This window comes from Phyllostomus discolor, chromosome X, assembly GCF_004126475.2.
Source record: "Phyllostomus discolor isolate MPI-MPIP mPhyDis1 chromosome X, mPhyDis1.pri.v3, whole genome shotgun sequence".
Classification (NCBI taxonomy): domain Eukaryota; kingdom Metazoa; phylum Chordata; class Mammalia; order Chiroptera; family Phyllostomidae; genus Phyllostomus; species Phyllostomus discolor.
Genome location: NC_050198.1, coordinates 58,158,682 through 58,175,965, shown reverse-complemented (window position 1 = coordinate 58,175,965; position 17,284 = coordinate 58,158,682).

Sequence of the window (17,284 nt, the reverse complement as noted above, 5' to 3'; positions counted from 1 at the left end):
ATTGCCCCCTTGTGGGAAAGCAGAACTATTACTGTCATTGTATTCATATGAAGTCTGTCCAGAAAAAGTCCAGCCATCATTAATATAACAAGAATAGATTGTACATCATTGATGTAACCTGGCACCCAAGGAGACTGGACTGGAACATGCAGTTCACTCTACTGGTCAGTGGGGGCAGTAGACTCAGTTGGGTGAGTTTGTGTATTGTATGGCTGTTGCATTCAAAATGACTGAATGAATAGAGAGCAACCAATCTGCATCAAACTTTGTGTTAAGCTTGAGCATTCCTCTGCAGAAAGTGTTCGGATGATTCAGAAGGCCACAACTATGGGCAACTGGTGACTGGCAGCTCCATCACAACAACACACCTGCTCATGCATCACATGTCATGCAGACTTTTTCACAAAACATCAAATCAACCAGGTGACTCAGCCCCCCTACAACCGAGATTTGGTGCCCTGCGACTTCTGGCTTTTCCCAAAATTAAAATCACCTTTAAAGAGGGAGAGATTTCAGACTGTCAATAAGGAAAATACAAAGGAGCACCTGATGGCAATTGGAGTAACTGTATGAGGCCCCAAGGTGCCTACTTTGAAAGGGACTGAGGTGTCATTTTCCTATGTACAATGTTTCTTGTATCTTGTATCTTCTTTAATAAATGTCTCTATTTTTTATATTACATACCTGACTACCTTCTGGACATACCTCATACAATATTGCAGAATAATCTGTTTATTAAAAATAATAATAAACCCAAATCAAACCAGTCATTTGACATCATGCAGAAAAAGAAGCTTGATGAATATTTTGCTTTTTAGCAATATTTTATCATGCTGACACAGGCTTAGAATTATAATTTCTCTAAATAAAAATAACTACCTGGTGTCAAATGTGGTGAGGAACAAAGGACAGATCAAGTAAGAATTTCTCTCTCCCCTGACCCTATCTTCTATTTTATTAGAGCATATCCCTTTTAATAATCTGTCAGTACTTTTAAAAAACAGCATGAACAAAGTTAAAAGGGAAGATATATGGGAGAGAATTACAGGAAACCAGCAATATCAATAAGATCAAAGGTTAATACCTATAATATAAAAATAGTTTCTAGAAGTCAATAAGAGACAAAAATAATTGTTTCCCATCACAAATGGGCTAAGGGACTAGAATGGACTATTCACTCAAGAAAAAAAATCGTCAACAAATATATGAACAAATATTTACTCTCAAAGTGTTAAAGGACTGCAAATCAAAGTGTGAGCTCATTTTTCATCCATCAAATTGGGCAAATATGTTTAAAAAGTAAGCTAATATTTCATGAGTGATTGATAAGCCTCTTATACTACTGGTGTTGATGTAATTTGGGCCAGTTTTCTAGAGGGCAATTTGCCAATTATGTATTAATAGCCATAAAAGCATTTATATTTTTTTGACCCAGAAATTTAATGTATTTGAAATAAACAGAGATGTGAATTAAGATTTATATTAGAAACATTCACCACTCTTTTATTTTATAAAAAGGAGACAGTTGGAAAATAAATGTTTAGCAATAAGTGTTTGATTACATATATTATGGTTAATTGTTCAATAGAATATTAAACAAGCATTAAATATAATCCCTAGAAGAATATATGATGTCAGATAAAAGTCCTGTTGTCAAGTGGAAAAGATTATAATCAGTGTGTGCAGTATGATATAAATTTGGTTATATAAATATATTAAAATATACATTAAATAGTAATAGAAATTTTTGGCTATCTCAGGATAATAAAATTACAGATGACTCTTATTTCCTTCATTTTGCTTTTCTGTTTATTTTGGGACACGGATCCTGGCTGCTGGGGTCCACGGTGTTATGGATGAGACGAGACAAATTCACAGGGACTACCAAGTCCTGTGGAGGAAAAGAGATGGTGCGGCTTCTCTCTCAAGAGGAGAGTAAGCCTCAGAATGCCTCAGTCACCCTCTTAAGAAGAGAGCACCTTGACCCTTGCCTTAACAAGCTTTTATTAGGTTCAATTTGCACAGGAATACAGGGTATATACATAAAGCTCATCAATCATTGTCAGGCAGAAATGATTAAACAATAGATAACTTTCAAAGAACTCTGAGAGCTTATTCTGAGTCAGGGTCAGATAGTTAAAGGGCCATAAAACTTTGGGGAACAAACTCACTTCCTGCTTGGATCCTTGACATTTAAATTGAGGGTGTTAGCAGAGTAGGTTTCATAGGATTTTGTGCATTCTTTCTTAGGCTTGATCACCCTAGGGAACCTGCCCTTTCCAGCACAGGGCCACACCCAACTCCAGTATTGTTTCAGGCTTAAAGCATTGTTTTAGGTTTAAGGCATTGTTTTAGGCTTAAGTCGAGCAGGAAAAGTAAAGCATCCAAGAGATTAGGAGACTTCTTGCAGACAGAATGAGAACCGAGGCTATGTCAAAGCCGAGGGGCAAGGGTACATTACCCCCCCTTTTCCATAGCCCCCCAAGTCCTTTCCTGAGGGCCCCTTCATGACTGTGCCTGTCTTAGGTCATCCTCTTTTGGGGAATCTTACCTATCATTGGCTAACCAGTCATCCACCTGGGGCCAAGCAGGGTGAAGAGAAAGGGGACAGAGGTGGTGCCCCTACAAGGAAGATAAGCTTTGTCTCTTAAGTGGCTTATGGTCCCTAGGTCCTTTACTCAGCCTTAGCCACAGGGGATTACAACTTCTGAAACCAGGCAAGTCAGTACCCAACAATTTTGTTCCTCATTCTTTTTACTATGGGTGTGTATAAATTTGTAATCAGAAAAAAAAGTCAGACAAAGTTCTAAAGTATTTACTAGTGACATTTTTTTTTGTTGGAAACAAACAGAAAAAGAGATGATTCATATGTTATACTAACACTTTTTCATCTGTAAGCAGATTCTATATTGATGTGTTGTTTCTAAGGCAGCAAAGAAAAATGAAAGAGAAGAATGAAGCATGTCCCTTATTTCCTCATGAATGTACCACAGGGAGGCATGATTTGTATTTTTACTCTAATCAGTGCAGTTAATGTTGAATTAAGAGCTACTTCTTACATTAAGGCAGCATTTTCTCAATTCCTTTTTTATCAATCAATTTAAATAGAAGCACAGCTTGATATGTGTGGTTAAAATTCAGGAGTGCTATAGTGAGACTCATTACACATTTATCTGTAATTCATAGAGCATAAAAGGAAATGACGAATGGCCTATTCATCATTTTATTGCCTATGGTACTACAGTTGTCTCAATTTTCCCACTTTTCCCCTTCTATCCAACTCAGAAATATACATACTTGCACTCACAAAAACCATTTAAAGAGGCATTTAAATATGACTGAACCCAAATTCTCCATGTTGCTTTGGAGAAGACAAAAAATTTTACAAAGACACACAGATCACTGCGGCAGTTCTTATATGAATAAAGGTGACAATTCCTTCACATTTTGAGCTGTAAAGACACTTATTCTCACTATGAAAGCACTAAATAATCCCTCACATATCAACAAAACAAAAGCATCACACAAACATCAATACCTCCACCAGCAAATAAAAGCCAGTTCCTTGCTTAACAGTATTTGCAAATATCAATGTATCAATAAGGGAATATTTAAAACCTTTATTTATATTTGCCTAGCTTTTCATTTTCTATTCTCTTTTAAAAATATTTTATTGCCTATGGTACTACAGTTGTCTCAATTTTCCCCTTTTCCCCCTCCATCCAACCCACCCCCCACTTCCATAGCCAATCCCCATACCACTGTCCTTGTCCATGGGTCCTTCATATACGTTCTTTGACTAATCCCTTCACCTTTTTTTTCAATCAGTCACCACCTCCTTTCTCCCCTCTTATAGCCGTTAGTCTGTTCCATGATTCTATGCCTCTAATTCTATTTTGCTCATTAGTTAATTTTGTTCATTAGATTCCTCTTATGAGTGAAATCATATGGTATTTGTCTTTCACCAACTGGCTTATTTCATTTAGCATAATAGTCTCCAGTTCCATCCATGTTGTCGCAAAAGGTAGGAGTTCCTTTTTCTTTCTGTTGTGTAGTATTCCATTGTGTAGATGTACCATATTTTTTTGATCCACTCATCTACTGATGGACACTTAGGCTGTCTCCAAGTCTTGGCTATTGTAAATAGTGCTTCTATGTACGTGGAAGGTGAATAAATTCTTTTGATTAGGTGTTTCGTGATTCTTCAGGTACATGCCCAACAGTAGAATTTGTTGGTCAAAAGGCATTTCCATTTTTAGTTTTTTGAGGAAATTTCATACTGTTTTCCACAATGGCTGCACCAGTCTGCATTCCTACCAACAGTGTACTAGGGTTCCCTTTTCTCCACATCCTCACCAACACTTGTTGTTTGTTGATTTATGAGTATTAGCCATTTTAAAACATGTGAGATGATCTCATTTTGGTTTTAATTTGCATCTCTCTGATGTTGAGCATCTCTTTATATGTCTACAGGCCATCTGTCCTCCTTGGAGAAGTTCCTATTCAGGTCCTTTGCCCATTTTTAATTTTTGGTTGTTCATCTCCCTGGTGTTGAGTTGTATGAGCTCTTTAAATATTTTGGAGATTAAGCCCTTGTCCAGTGTATTATTGGCAAATATGTTCTTCCATATGGTTAGTTCTCTTTTCATTGTGCTGATGTTTTTTTAGCCATGCAGAAGTTTTTAATTTGATGTAGACACATTTGTTTAATTTTTCCTTTATTTCCCTTGCCCTAGGGCACAGGTGGCAAACACAAGGCCTGCAGGCTGAATCCAGCCCTCCACCTTCTTTTATCTGGCCCAGCACCTTGTTTCTACCTGGCAGCAGCACCAAGCTCTCGCTTAACTGTTAAGGAGTAGTTACATTTGTACAGTCCTAAAATTACATTCTGCCCTTTGAAGGCAACCTGGAGGCTGTTATGGCCCCCCAGTGAAAATGAGTTTGACACCCCTGGCCTAGGGGATATATAGGCAGAAATATTGCTACATATCTGAAATTTTACTGCCTATGTTTTCCTCTAGGACTTTTATGGTATCATGACTTGCACTTAAGTCTTTTATCCATTTTGAGTTTAATCTGGTGTGTGGTGTAAGATTGTTACTGAACAGCACTTGGGGTCCTGCTGCTTGTACTGCCACCCCCTTGGCAAAAATTCCAGAGGTAAAGGATTGGTGATAAAGGAAAGGACTTTTTATCCTAAAGCACTTACTTAAGTCTATGAAGTCACAACTTTAATCACTTAAACCTATCAATTAAGGCTGAACTCTAATACCTGAGTTCTCCTATCTTTTCCCTGTTAGTTTTTACTTATCTTGTTTCTATAGCACAGGTGACAAACACCAGGCCTGCAGGCCAAATCCAGCCCAGCACCTCGATTTTACCCAGCAGCAGTACTGAGCTCCTTGCCCCTAGTTAAAGCATAGTTACATTTATACAGTTCTAAAATTACATTCAGCCCTTTTTTAGGCAACCAAGAGGCTGATGTGGCCCCTGGTGAAAATGAGTTTGACACCCCTGTTCTATAGGGTTGGTTTACAAACTGAAAACAACATAATATAAACAAATGACACCATCTTGGAAGAATGGAAGGCTTCTACCTCAGAGCCTGTAGAACTCCCAAAGAACAAATCTGCCACACTTTGCCAGGCCAGCCTGATCCTTGACTGTGCCCAGAGTTCCTTCCCATACAAAATACTGTCCACTGGGAAATGCAGGCAGCTGCAGCATGATCATCCAGGCATCCTCCAAGAAGAAGAGCCCGAGAGCAAGCCTGAGCCTGAGACCCAAAAAGAACCAGTGCCAGAAAGAGAGCCAGTGCCCAAAAGAGAGTCAGCTCAAGAGCCAGAGAGCCTCCCTCTTTTTATTTCCATTGGCTCTGGATGTACTCAGCTTCTTAGCCAATCCCATCCTAGACTGCCAACAAGTGCCTCTGCAAACTTCTCATTGTTCCCTCCCTACTTCTCCCCAGTGATCTGAGTTATCTTAATGAGAGCTCTCTTTATCAAGATGGTGATCTAGCTTCTTCTCTTTTCTTTTTTTTTGCATGTACCAGTCCAGTTCTCCCAAAACCATTTATTGAAGAGACTGTCCTTATTGCATTGTATCCTCTTGCCTCCTTTGTCAAATATTTATTGACCATAAAGACATGGGTTTATTTCTGGGCTCTCTATTCTATTTCATTGACTATGCATCTGTTCTTATACTAATATCAGACTGTTTTGTAGTACAGTCAGTACTACAAAACATTTGATATCAGGTATTGTGATCCCTCCAACTTTGTTCTCTTTGTCAATATGGCTGAGGCTATTTGGGGACTTTTTTTGGTTTCATATGAATTTCTGGAATACTTGTTCTAGTTCTCTGAAATATGTCATCTTGATAGGAGTTGCGTTGAATCTATAGATTGCTTTGGGTAGTAGGGACATTTTATTTTTTTCATTTTTCCTTTTAATTTTTATTGTATTTTTTCCATTTCCATTCAGTCCCCTTATATGGTCTACACCCCAGCAACTACCACTGTTGTCCATGTCTATGAGTCCTTTTTCTTTTTTGCTCAGTCTCTCCACCCCATAACCTCCCTTACCTGCTCACCATCTATGAGTCTGGCCCTATTTTCCTTGTTAGTTCAGTTAGTTCATTAGATTCCACATATGAGTGAAATCATATGGTATTTGTCTTTTTCTGACTGGCTTATTTCACTTAGCATAAGTTTCTTCAGGTCCATCTATATTGTCACACTGGGTAAAATTTTCTTCTTTTTTACAAGTGAGTAGAATTCCAGTGTATAAATGTCCCATACTTGCTTTATCCACTTGTCTACTGATGGACACTTGGGCTGCTTCCATATCTTGGAATTGTAAATAATGCTGCAGTGAATATAGGGTTACTTATGTTCTTTTGAATTACTGTTTTGGGTTCCTTCAGATATGTTCTCAGAAGTGGAATCTCTGGGTCAAAAGACAGATATACTTTTAATTTTTTGAGGTACACCCATACTACTTTTCACAGTGGCTGTCACAATCTTCATCCTCACCAACAATACAAAAGTGTTCCCCTTTCTCCACATCTTAGCCAGCACTTGTTGTTTATTGTTTATTCATGATGGCCATTCTGACAGGTGTGAGATGATATCTCATTGTGGTTGTAATTTGCATCTCTCTGATGATCAGTGATGATGAGCATCTTTTCATATGTCTATTGGCCATCTGTATGTCCTCCTTGGAAAAGTGTCTATTCATGTTCCTTGTCCATTTTAAAACTGGGTTGTTTGGTTTTTGTAGTGTTGAGTTTTCTAAATGTGTTATAACTTTTGGATATTAACTTCTTATCAGATGTCTTGGTAAATATGTTCTTCCATTCTGTGGGTTGTCTTTTTATTTTGTTGATGATTTTCTTTGCTGTGCAAAAGGAAATCTCATTTGTTTATTTTTTTCATTTGTTTCCTTTGCCTGGGGAGATATATCCAAGAAAATATTGCTACAAAGTAATGTCCAAAATTTTGCTGCATGCATTTTTTCTAGGAATTTCATGGTTTTGGGTCTAACATTTAAGTCTCTGATCTATTTTGAATTTATTTTTGTGCGCAGTGTAAGAATGTGGTCTAGCTTCATTTTTCTGCACATATCTGACCAATTTTCACAACACCATTTATTGAATAAACTATCTTTTCTCATTGTATGTATTTGCTTACTCTGTTGAATATAATTGACTAAAGGTGTGGGAAAATGTTGTGGCCATCTATTCTGTCCTATTGATCTATGTGTCTGTTTTTATGCCAGTATGAGGCTGTTTTGATAACAGTGGCCTTATATTATAGTTTGATATCAGGTATTGTGATTCCTTCAATTTTGTTCTTCTTTCTCCAGATTGCTATTGCTATGTGAGGCCTTCTGTGATTTCATATAGATTTTTGGAATTTTTTTTCTAGTTTGGTGAAGTATGTCATTGGAATGTTGATAAGCATTGCATTTAATCCATATGGGTAGTATGGACATTCTAATGATGTTAATCCTTACTATCCATGAACACAGTATGTGCTTCCACTTATTGTATCTTCTTCAGTTTCTTTCTTCAGTGTCTTATAATTTTCTGAGTACAATTCTACATCTTGTATTTGTACTTAATTAGATTTATTCCTGGTTACCTTATTTATTTGAAGCAATTGTGAAAAGGGTTGTTTTCTTAATTTTTCCTTCTGTTCATTCAGCATTAGCATATAAAAGTGCAACTGATTTCTGGATATTAATTTTGTATTCTGCTACTTTTCTGAATTCATTTATCAATTCTAGTAATTTCTTGGAATCTTTGGGGTTCTCTAGGTACAGTATCATGTCATCTGCAAATAAAGACAGTTTTACTTCCTCCTTTCCAATTTGTATGCTTTTTATTTCTTCTTCTTGTCCAATTGCTGTGGCTAAAACTTTCAGTACTATGTTCAATAAAAGAGGTGAAAGTGTACATCCCTGTCTTGTTCCTGATCTAAAGGGGAATATGTGTTGCATTTGCCCATTGATTATGATGCTGGCTTGTCATATATGGCCTTTATTATGATTAAGTGTGTTCCCTATATTCCCACTTTGCTGAGAGTTTTTATCATAAATGTGTGCTGGATTTTATCAAATGCTTTTTCAGCATCTATTTATATCATCACATGGTTTTTATTATTCATTTTGTTTATGTGATGAATCACATTTATTGATTTGTGAATGTTGTACCCATCTTGCATTCCCACAATAATTCCTACTTGATCATGATGTATGAACTTTTTGATGCATTTCCCTACTGGTTTGCTAATATTTTATCAAGGATTTTGACATCTATTTTCATCAGAGATATTGGCGTATAATTTTCTTTCCTTGTAGTGTCTTTATCTGGTCTTGGAATGAGGAAAACACGGCCTCGTAAAAGGAGTTTAGAGTCTTCCCTCCTCTTACAATTTATGAAATAGTTTGAGAAAGAGAGGTGTCAGTTCTTCTTTGAACATTTGGTAAAATTCACATGTGAAGTCATTTGGTCCAGGGCTTTTGTTTGCTGGGAGTTTTTAGACTACTGCTTCAATTTCACTAGGTGTAATCCATCTACTCAACTTCTATGATTCTTCCTGACTTATTTTTGGAAGATTGTATGTTACTAGGTATTTATCTATTTCATCAAGATAGTCCAGTTTGTTGGCATATAATTGTTCATAATATTTTATCACAATCTTTTGTATTTCTTTGTTGTAAGTTGTTATTTCTCCTTTTATTTCTGATTTTATTTATTTCAGGTCTTTCTCTTTTTTTCCTGGATGACTCAGTCTGGTTAACAAGACCTTAGATTAATTGAGCTTTTGTATCATTTTTGAAACTACATTTTATTTATTTCTTCTCTGATTTTTATTATTTCCTTCCTTCTACTCAGTTTGGGCTTTGTTATTTCTTTTCAGTTCCTTTAAGTGTGGAATTATATTGTTTATATGAGCTTTTTCTTCTTTTTGGTTTGTTTGTTTGTTTGTTTTTGTTTTTGAGACAAGCCTGTAATATTTTGAATTTCCCTCTTGGGATTGCTGTAGAAGTGTCCTACAGATTTTGGGTTGTTCTGTCCTCATTTTCATTTGTTTCAAGGTGTTCAGAGAAGGTGCTTGATATGATTTCAATCATCTTAAATTTATTGAGACTTATTTCGTGTCCTTACATGTGGTCTATCTTAGAAAACATTCCATGTGCACTTGAAAAGTTTGTATATTCTGATGCTTTGGGGTGAAATGCTCTAAAGATATCAATTAAATCAATTTGATCTAGTGTGTCATTTAAAGCCACTGTCTTCTTGTTGATTTTCAGCTTGGCATATCTATCCGTTGAATTCATTGGGGTTGTTTAAAATCATCAACTATGACTGTATTTCTGTAGATCTCTCACTTTATGTCCATCCATATTTGCTTTCAGGGGTGTCCAACCCATAGCTGGTGGGCTGCATGCAGCCCAGGATGGCTGGGAATGTGGCCCAACACAAACTGTAAATTTACATAAAACATTAAGATATTTGTGTGTGTGTGTGTGTGTGTGTGTGTATTTAATGTGTGGCCCAAGACAACTCCTTTTCTTCCAGTGTGGCCCAGAGATGGCAAAACATTGGGCAACACTTCTTTACATATTTAGGTGCTCCTATGTTGGACGGGAAAAAGTTTACTATGATTATATCCCCTTCTTGGATTATTCTCTTTGTTATCATGTAGTTTCCTTCTTTGTCTCTTACTATAGCCTTGGTTTTAACGTCTATTTGGTTGGATATAATTGTTGCTACCTCAGCATTTTTTCCTTTCCATTTATGTGAAATACCTTTTCCCTTCCCTTTACTTTAAGTCTTGTGTATCTTTTGATCTGAGATGGATTTCATGGAGGCAGCATATACATGGGTCTTGTTTTCTTTTCCTTTCAGCTACCCTCTGTCTTTTGGTTGGAGCATTTAACTCATTTACATTTAAGGTGATTATTGATAGATACATATGTGGTGCCATTTTATTGTTAGACTGTTGTCCTCTGTTTTTTCTTTCTCTTTTTCTTCTTTTTCTGAAAGCAATTCATTTAACATTTGTTGCAGTTGGTGTTAACAAATGCTTTTATCTTTTCGTTGTCTGGAAATCCCCTTATTTCTCCTTTGATTTTAAATGATAGATTTGCTGGGTAAAGTAGCCTTGGTTGTAGGACCTTCTTTTTCATCACCTTGAATATTTCATACCATTCCCTTCTGAGCTGAACTGTTTCTGTTGTGTAATCAAATACCAGTTTAATTGTTGCTCCACTGTAGGTAACTACCTGTTTTTCTCTGGTTGCTTTTAGGATTCTCTCCTTATAGTTATTAAGCCTTGTCATTTTAATTATTATGTGTCTCATTGTAGGCCTCTTTGAGTCCCAGTTGTTTGGGATTCTCTGAGTTTCCTGGACTTGTGTGTCTTTCCTATTCACCATATTAGGGAAGTTTTTGGTCATAATTTCCTCAAATAGGTTCTCAATCACTTGCTCACTCTCTTCTCCTTTGGCATTCCCATGATGTGGATGTTGTTATGCTTCCTGTTGTCCAAAATATTTCTTAACATCTCCTCATTTTTTAAAATTCTTTTGATTTGAACTTCTGCCCAAGATGGAGGCATAGATAGAGACATTGTGCCTCCTCACACAACAAAAAGGACAACAAAATTAAAAACAAAAAATGATCAGAACTGCCAGAAAACCAAACTGTATTGAAGTCTGACAACCAAGGAGTTAAAGAAACATTCATCCAGACCAGTAGGAGGGGAAGACATTGGCAGCTGGGGTGGTGAGGATGCAGGGCAAGGCAGTGGCTAGAGGACCTAGGTGAGCGATGTGGTGGCTGGCAGATCAGGTGGTCCCACACTTGTGTGCAGATAAACAGAGAGGAAAAACTGGGGAGTGAGACAGACTGCGCAACCCAGGGTTCCAGCGTGGGGAAATAAAGCCTCAAAATCTAACTAAAAAAACCTGTGGGGGTTGTGGTGGTGGGAGAAACTCCCAGCCTCACAGGAGAGTTCATTGGAGATATCCAAAGGGTCCTAGAATGTACACATACCCACCCACCTGGGAATAAGCACCAGAAGCATCAAATTTGCTTGTGGGTAGAAGAGGAAGTGACCGAAAGCGGGGGGAGAGCCAAGCAAGAGGCGTTGTTCCCTCTTGGACCCCTTCTCCACATACAGCACCACAATGGAGCCAGTGGGTTGCCCCACCCTAGGCAAATACCTAAGGCTTCATGCCTTACTATGTAACAGGCATGCCAAGACAAAAAAAAATGGCCCAAATTAAAGAACACATCAAAACTCCAGAAAAAATACAACTAGTGATGAAGAGATAGCCAACCTATTAGATGCAGAGTTCAAAACACTGTTAATCAAGATATTCACAGAAATGGTTGAGTTTGGTTGAAAATAGAGGAAAAAGTGAAGGCTATGCAAGTGAAATAAAGGAAAAAGCACAGGGAACCAAGAGTGATGGGAAGAATGATGGGACTCAAATCAATAGTTTGGACCAGAAGGAAGAAATAAACATTCAACCAGAACTGAATGAAGAAACAAGAATTCAAAAAAATGAGAAGTGGTTTAGTAACCTCTGGGACAACTCTCAGTGCTCCAACATCCAAATCATAGGGGTGCCAAGAGGAGAAGAGGAAGAGCAAGAATTTGAAAACTTATTTGAATGAAATAATGAAGGAGAAATTCCCCAATTTGGCAAAGGAAACAGACTTACAGGAATTCCAGGAAGCTCAGAGAGTCCCAAAGAAGTTGCACCCAAGGAAGCACACACCAAGGCAAATCATAATTACATTACTCAAGATTAAAGATAAGGAGAGAATCCTAAAGAAGCAAGAGAAAAGGAGACAGTTACCTACAAAGGAGTTCCCATAAGACTATCAGCTGATTTCTCAAAAGAAGCCTTACAGGCAAGAAGGGGTTGGAAGAAGTATTCGAAGTCCTGAAAGGCAAGGACCTACATCCAATGTTACTCTATCCAACAAAGCTATCATTTAGAATGAAGGGCAGATAAAATTCTTCCCAGATAAGGTCAAGTTAAAGGAGTTAATCATCACCAAGACCCTATTATATGAAATGTTAAAGGGACTTACCTAAGAAAAAAAGATCTCAAATATGAACAGTAAAATGACAACAAACTCACAACTATCAACATCTGAACCAGAAAAAAAAATTAGCCAAACAACTAGAACAGGAACTGAGTCAGAGAAATGGACATCACATGCTGAGTTATTAGTGGGGAGGGGAAGTGGAGAGAGTTGGGGAAAAGGTACAGGGAATAAGAAGCATAAAATGGTAGGTACAAAATATGCAGGGGTAGGTTAAGAATAGTATTGGGAATGGAGAAGCTAAAGAACTTATATGTATGACCCATGGACATGAACTAAGGGGGGAAGTGCAGATGGGAGGGGGTATAGCTAAAATGGGAATAAAGGGCAGAAAATGGAACAACTATAACTGCATAATCAACTAAATATATTAAAAATTCTTTTCAGCTGCTACTCTGCTAAGTGTTTTTTCTATCTTGTCGTCTAAATCACTGACTCAGTCCTCTACTTTATCTATGCTACTCTTTATTTCTTCCACTGTATTATTTATTATTGATATTGCATTCTTTATTTCAGACTTGTCCTTTTTATAGCTTCTATGTCTTTTCTCAAACTGTTCTGTATCCTTATAATCATTACTCTAAACTCTCTATCTGATAATATGTTTGACTCCATTTCATTTAGTATTTCTTCTGGAGGATACTCTTCTTTCACTTTGGGTGTGTTTCTTTGTGTTCCCAGTTTGGCTGCTTCTTGGTAATTTCCACTTTAGCTGTTAAACTAGCCGGCTGTTAAACTAATCACTTGTTAAACTAATCAGGCGGTAATCAGAAAGTCGGGTTAAGTGACACAGGGAGGGCAGAGTAATCCCTGTGGGTGCAGCTATTGCTTCCCCTCAGGCTGATACCATTTGGAGAGGAGTGCTCTGCCTGCGAAAATGCTTTCTGCAGTATGCAGAATTACTCAGCACAAGGATTCTGGCATCATTTCTCTGTTCTCTCCCAAGAGCTACCAACCACAGATTCTCCTCAATCATCTCTAGTCCACTCTGCCATCTTTCTGCAAAAGCCCAGGGTAAGTGGCTGCAAACAAAATTTTGTCAATTGTCCTTTAACAGGCTCTCTGCATCTCCAGTGCCTCTCCCTGGAGGACAAAAACACTGCTGCTTTTCACCACTTGATGTTATCTGGGTTCCTTTTGGTCTATTTTGATACAGGTTAGAGAGTCCAGCTTGGGGTTTAGACATCATACTTCTCAGGGAAACCTGCTGGGTGCTAAAATATGCCTCTGGAACTTCAGCTGCCATCCATGCTTTTGTCCCCTTTGTCAAATATTAATTGACCATAGAAACTTAGGTTTACTTCTGGGCTTTCTATTCTGTTCCATTGGTCTATGAGTCTCTTCTTCTGCCAGTACCAGATTATTTTGATTACAGTGGCCTTGTAATATAGTTTTATATGAGATATCATGATCACTCCTACTTTGTTCTTCTGTCTAAAAATTGCTGAGGCTATTTAGTGTGACTTATGGTTACATATAAATTTTCAAAATGTTCTATACACATGAAATACGTCATTTGAATTTTAATAGAGATTTCACTGAACCTATAAATTGCTTTGGGTAGTATGGACATTTTAATGATGTTAATTCTTCCAATCCAGGAACATGGTATATGCTTCTATTTGTTTGTGTCTTTCTTAATTTCTTTCTTAAATATTGTGTAGTTTTCTGAGTATAGGGCTTTTATCCCCCGGTTAGGCTTATTCCTAGGTCCTTTATTTTTCTCATTGCTATAGCAAATGGAATTTCTTTTTTTGATATGTCATGTTCAGTGTACAAAAATGCCTTTGTATCCTGCTGTTTTGTCAAATTCACTTATTAGATTGAGTAGTTTTTTGGTGGAGTCTATCACATTTTCTCTGTACATTATCAAGTCACCTGCAAATGACAGCTTTACTTCTTGCTTTCCAGTTTGGGTGCATTTTATTTTTTTTTTTCTTGTCTAATCGCTATGGATAGAACTTCCAATACTATGTTGAATAGAAGTGGTGAAAGCAGACACCATTTTCTTGTTCCTGCTCTTAGGGAGAAAGTTTTAGTTTTTGCCCATTGAGTATGATGTTGGAAGCAGATTTCTCATACATGGCCTTTATTATGTTGAAATGTGCTCCCTCTGCTCCCACTTTCCTCAGTGTTTTTATTGTAAATGGGTGCTATATTGTATTGAATTATTTTTCTGCATCTATTGATATGATCATGTGATTTTGTCTTTCCTTTTGTTTATGTGATGATTTACATTTATTGATTTGCAAATATTGTACCATCCTTGCATCCTTAGGATGAACCCTACTTGTTCATGGTGTATTATCTTTTTAATGTATTGCTGGATGCAGTGTGCCAATATTTTGTTGAGCACTTTCGCATCTATGTTCATCAGCGATATTGGCCTGTAGTTTTCTTTTTTGTTGTGTCTTTATCTGGTTTTGGGATCAAGATGATGCTGGACTCATAAAAAGAGTAGGGGTGTCTTTTCTCGGACTTTCTGGAATAATTTGAAAAAATGGGGTTTAGCTTTTTCTGAAATGTTTTCTAAAATTCTCCTGTGAAATTATCCAGTCCATGCCTTTTGTGTGCCAGGAGTTTCATAATTACTGCCTCAATTTCTCTAGCTGTTATTGGTCTTTTCAGGCTTTCTGCTTCTTGATTCAGTTATGGAAGATGATCTGTTTCTAGCAATTTGTCCATTTTACCCAGGTTTTCTAATTTCTTGCCATATAGTTGTTCATAGTACTTTCTTAGAATTCTTTGAATTTCTGTGGTATCCGTTGTAATTGTCCTCTTTCATTTCTTTTTTTTAAATAGATTTTATTGATTATACTATTACAGTTGTCCCATTTCCCCCTTTATTCCCCTCCACCCTGCACACCCTCTCCCACCCACACTCCCCCGCTTTACTTGATGTCCAAGTGTTATAAGTTCTTTAGCTTCTACAATTCCCATACTATTTCTGTGGTTCTGTTCCTCTTCTAGTTGTTTGCTTTTGTTTTTGTTTTAGGTGTGGTTGTTAATAATTGTGAGTTTTCTGTCATTTTACTGTACATGCTTTTTATCTCCTTTTTCTTAGATAAGTCCCCTTAACATTTCATAAAATAAGGGCTTGGTGATGATGAACTCCTTTAACTTGACCTTATTTGGGAAGCATTTTATCTGCCCTTCCTTTGTAAATGAAAGATTTGCTGGATGGAGCAATCTTGGATGTAGGTCCTTGCCTTTCATGACTTGGAATACTTCTTTCCAGCCCCTTCTTGCCTGCAAGGTCTCTTTTGAGGAATCAGTTGACAGTCTGATCGGAATGAATTTCTTTGTAGGTAACTGTCTCCTTATCTCTTGCTGCTTCTAGGATTCTCTCCTTAATTTTTACCTTAGCTAATGTAATTATGATGTGCCTTGGTGTGTTCCTCCTTGGATCCAACTTCTTTTGGACTCTCTGAGCTTCCCAAACTTCCTGGAAGTCTATTTCCTTTGCCAGATTGGGGAAGTTCTCCTTTATTATTTGTTCAAATAACTTTTCCACTTGTTGCTCTTCCCCTTCTGGTACCCCTATAATTCAGATGTTGGAAAGTTTAAAGATGTCCTGGAGGTTCCTAAGCCTCTCCTAATTTTTTGGAATTCTTATTTCTTCATTCTTTTCTGTTTGGTTGTTTCTTTCTTCCTTCTGGTCCACTCTACTGATTTGAGTCCCAGTTTCCTCACCATCACTGTTGGTTCCCTATGCATTTTCCTTTATTTCACTTAGCATAGCCTTCATTTTTTTCATCTAGTTTGTGACCAAAATCAACCAATTCTGTGAGCATCCTGATCACCAGTGCTTTGAACTGTGCATCTGATAGGTTGGCTATCTCTTAGTCGCTTAGTTGTATTTGCTGTGGAGCTTTGATATGTTCTTCCATTTGTGCCATTTTTTTTGTCTTGTACTTGTTACATATGAGGGGCAGAGTCTTAGGTGTTCACCAGAGTGGGGCAACCTGCGTCACTGCGTTGTGACACTGTATGTGTGGGTGGGGTCCAAGAAGAAACAATGGCACTTGCTCCACTCTCTGTCAGATTTCAGTCCCTTCTGCCTCTTCCCCCAAGCAAACTGGGCCTTTCTGGTGCTAATTCATGTGTGGGTGGGCTTGTGCACATTCTAGGACCCTGTGGATCTCTCCAATGAACTCTCCTTTGAGTCTGGGAGTCTCTCCCTGTGCCTAAACCCCCACAGGTATTTTTGATCAATGTTTCAAGGCCTTATTTCCTGGCGCTGGGACCTTGGGTTGCACAGTCTGTCTCACGCCCCAGTTTTGCCTGGTTTATCTGCGTGGTAATGTGGGACTGCCTGATCAGCTAGCCACCCCTTCTTGCAGTACCTCGCTTCACAATCGCTGCCTCACTGGGTCTGCCCGTTGCCACCCTGGGCCCTGGGTCTGCCAGCCACTGCCTGCATGCCCAGGGCCCGCCCGCTGTGGTCTTACATGCCAGGGATGCCTTACTTGCCTGGTGCCACCGCTCTTGTGCAGCGACCCTTCTCCACCCAGCTCCCTGACTCCGCCCTTCCTATGGGTCTGGATGAATGTGTCTATTTTAACTCCTTGGTTGTCCAACTTCCATACAGTTCAATTTTCTGTCAGTTCTGGTTGTTATTTTGCTTCTAAATTGTTGTTGTCCTTATTTTGGT